This window comes from Orycteropus afer, unplaced genomic scaffold, assembly GCF_000298275.1.
Source record: "Orycteropus afer afer isolate SDZICR_OR568_19922 unplaced genomic scaffold, OryAfe1.0 scaffold00536, whole genome shotgun sequence".
Classification (NCBI taxonomy): domain Eukaryota; kingdom Metazoa; phylum Chordata; class Mammalia; order Tubulidentata; family Orycteropodidae; genus Orycteropus; species Orycteropus afer.
The window spans coordinates 342,643-346,402 of NW_006922123.1; the positions used below are offsets into that span (position 1 = coordinate 342,643).

General features: G+C 44.3%; 1 pseudogene; it reads left to right on the top strand.

The window, feature by feature from the left end:
• LOC103209837 overlaps positions 1 to 1,149 on the top strand; it is a 1,954-nt pseudogene extending 805 nt beyond the window's left edge.
• Positions 1,150 to 3,760: the final 2,611 nt, after the last annotated feature.

Here is a 3,760-nt window from a genome sequence, read left to right on the forward strand (position 1 = left end):
CTCTGAAAACCTGCATAGTTTATTCCAGTCACAACTCCATCTCTCTTAACTTTAGGACGACTAACTGGAAATAGGGTTGGGCATTCCTACTTCTGTAGTGATACTGCCTCGGAAACCCAAGGAGGGGTCGCTATGAGTCGGGGCCGACTCGATGGCAAACAACAACAACAACAACTCACCATTCTGTCCTGCACAGAGAGTTACTCAGGAGTGGGGCTGGGGGCAACCAATCACGGGTCATGGAGTTCCTCTTGGTGGGATTCCAGCTCCATGAAGACATGGAAGTGCTCCTCTTTTGGATCTTCTTCCTGTTCTATATCTTTAGTCTGCTGGCAAATGGGATGATCTTGGGGCTGGACCCCAGACTGCACACCCCCATGGACTTCTTCCTCTCACACTCGGCCATCATTGACATATCTTATGCTTCCAAAAGTGTTCCCAAGGTGCTGGTAAACCCAGTGCACCCTTGTCCAATGTATAATGCAGATGTTTTTAGTTTTTAATTTTGCTCCCATAAAGTGCTTGATTTTGGTGGTGACATCGTTTGACAGGTACATGGTCATCTGTCACCTCTTAAAATTACATTTTCATCAAGAGCTGGAGAGTGTGCACTGCCCTGGCTGTCATACCCTGGGCCTAGGGAATTTTCTTGTCCTTAGTACGTGTAATTCTCCTTTGAAGACTGCCCTTCTGTGGGCCCTAGGAAGTGAAGTTTCTTCTTCTTCTTCTTCTTCTTTTTTATTCTGTGAAGTTTTGTCGGTCTTCAAGCTGACCTGTGCTGAAACCTCAATTAATGAAATCGTTATCTTTACTGTCTGCATGTTTATCTTAGTCGGGACCCTCTCCTTCATGTTAGTCTCCTACTCATGCATCCTCTGGGCCACCCTGAAGATGCAGTCTGGGGAGGGCCACAGAAAGGCCTTCTTCGCCTGCTCCTTCCACCTCTGTGTGGCTGGGATCTACTTAGGCAGTGCCATGATGGTTTACTTGGTCCCAGACAGCAGTCAACTACAGGCGCAGCAGAAAATCCTGTCCCTGTTTTATGGCCTCTTCAACCCAATGCTGAACTCCCTCCTCTACGGCCTGAGGAATGCCCATGTGAAGAGTGCCTTCCACAGAGCACTGCAGAGGAAGAGGGCCGCCTGGTAGAGGGCAGAATGCTGGTTCAGGGAAGCGTTTCTTCTGAAGATATGTGGTTTGCTGATGCAATACAACTCAATACAAATCCACAACAAGAAGTTTGATGTAAGCATGGGAATTGTCCCAGTTTGGGCCCTGAATATGGAACAAATTCCATGGATAAAGAATATCCTCTTCATTGGGAAGCCATGACAGAATATAGAGCAGGTCAGTTATGGGTAATGTTTGTCTCTTTTTAAAATGTTGAAATATGTTTTACAATCAGAAATATGGCTGTAGAGAGAAAAATGTTTGTTTTCCTGTCAGCAAGTTACATTCCCATGTCATTCTTGCTGATCACTGTGGATGTAGGTGACTCCAGATCATCTAGACGGAGCTACAAGTGCTAGAGTAACCTTAGTGCCTTGACAGAAACCCCAAAGTGAACCAGAAATTTGACTGATAGAATCTGCAGAGCAATATGCCTCTACCTCAGCGATTGTGAGAACAACAAAACAAATGGCTGAGAAACTCTAAATTCTTAAATGGAAAACCTTAGGATGAAAGAAGAGGTTTAAGGAAGCTTTACACACACACGCATACACAATTCTAATACGTACTTCAAGAGTTGTGAAATGTGTTAGTAAGCATTTGAGTGATCTTGAAAGTAAGAAGAGCTCTTTCCTTAAGTCTATTCCTAGTAGGTAGGAATATGGCAGCCTTGGCCACTTGTAGAAGATCTCTGGGTGATGCAAGCAATTTGCACTGAGCTGCCAACCTAATGATCGGTGGTTTGAACCCACCCATTGGAAGAAAGGCCTACCGATCTCTTTGTAAAGATTACAGCCAAGAAAACCCATGGAGCAGTTGTACTCTGTCACACGTGGGGTCACATGAGTCAGAATCGACCGGACAGTAGTGGGTTTGGCTTTTGACACCTGTGGAGGATCCTAGATACATTTCCATACCAATCAAACAGTAAGAGACAACTATCATATATTCAATGTCATTTCTCTTTCATGACAGCAAAAAGGTCTCTAAGTTTGTGAAATCCAATGAAGCAGCTTTTACTCTGCTAATGATGGCAACACCAGTAAAGGTTGGTTTTTGGGTAATAGCTCAAACATTTCCTTTTGTTTAAAAAATATGCTTTTTATTGTGGACTGTAATCTTAATACCTGAGATTGAAGTTGTTGTGCAATTGTCTCAAATAAATCCCTAATTTTTTTTTTTTACTTTTTCTTTGGGTATCCAAAGAGGTTGGAACATGCCTTTGTAATTATGACCTGCAGAGTGTGAAACATGGTCAACACTATACTGCTGTCCCAAGACTGCTGTAACAAGTTGCCCTTTCCTTGGTGGCTTTTACACAAACACAACATATCACCTTACGTTTCTGGAGGTCAGAAAGCTAAACTGGGTCTGAGATCTGCATTCTTTCTGGAGGCTTCAGTGAAAAACCCATTACTTTGTCCTCTCCAGATCCCAGAGACCGCCAAATATGAGTGTCATTTCACATGTAAGAAGCATACACTTTATTCCTGGTCTCCAAAAATCTCAGCCCGTTACACTATTAATGAGCCCAGAACTTCCCCTGAACACCATAAGCTCAAAATTCATCCTGTGAGTTAGATGTGAGTGAAATGCCCACTGAGATCCATCCTACGGCAAACTGCCTCTCCAGTCACAGAACTATGAAACTAGAAAATCAGTTATCTACTCCCAAAATGGCGGGGCAGGCATAGGACACCAGTGTAGGCACGGCCTTTAATAAGGGAGAACATGGAAGAAGCGCAGAGCCAGTTACCTCAAGCAACTTTAAATCCTTCAGGGAAAAATCCCTAGACCTGGGGAGAATCCTTTTTTTTTTTTTTTTTTTTTTTACGAGCTTGTTTTACATTCAACGTTACATGTACATTTAGTTTCACTCCCCGTTCACCATGTCCAACCCCAACCCAGTCTCCTGCCCTCCCCACCCCGCAGCCCTCTCTCTGTGTCCCTCATGTTTGTGCACTCCTGTTTGTCCTGGGCTTCCTCAATTTGAATGTTGGTCCTCTGGTGCCCCACAGTCTATTGCTCTAAGGAATGTATTACCGTAGAGTATGTGGGTTCATCATCTTGGGTTGAGTGGTCTGCATGTACATCTTGTTAACTATTGGGCTGAGAGCCAGCCCCTGGGAGTGAGTTTTATTCCAGGTCAGAATGTATTCCAGGGCCATAGTATTGGGGGTCTCATCAGACTCCATCTGACCAGTAATTCTGGTCATTATTGAGTCTTTGGATTTTGTTCCACGTTTTCCCTCCCACTCTATCCAGGATCTCCAGATTTGATCCTTTGCATTGGTAGCTGGGCACCGTCTAGTTCTTCTGGTCTCGAGGGCCATCATGTCCTAGGGCTGATTGCTTCCAAATGTCCTTTTTTTTCCCCCCACTCTTCTTCACTTCCAACACTAGGAGACAATTAGCTGCATCTTAGATGGCCACTTGAAAGCTTTTAAGACCCAGTCAGTCACTACTCAGCCATGTAGGATGAGGAACAAGGCTTTTATGTGTTTTGTTGTACCAATTGAGTCTGGTGCCCCCCAGTACCATGGTCCTGAGATGGTAGATCTATTGGATCTCTCTCCCATAGTGTCTGGGT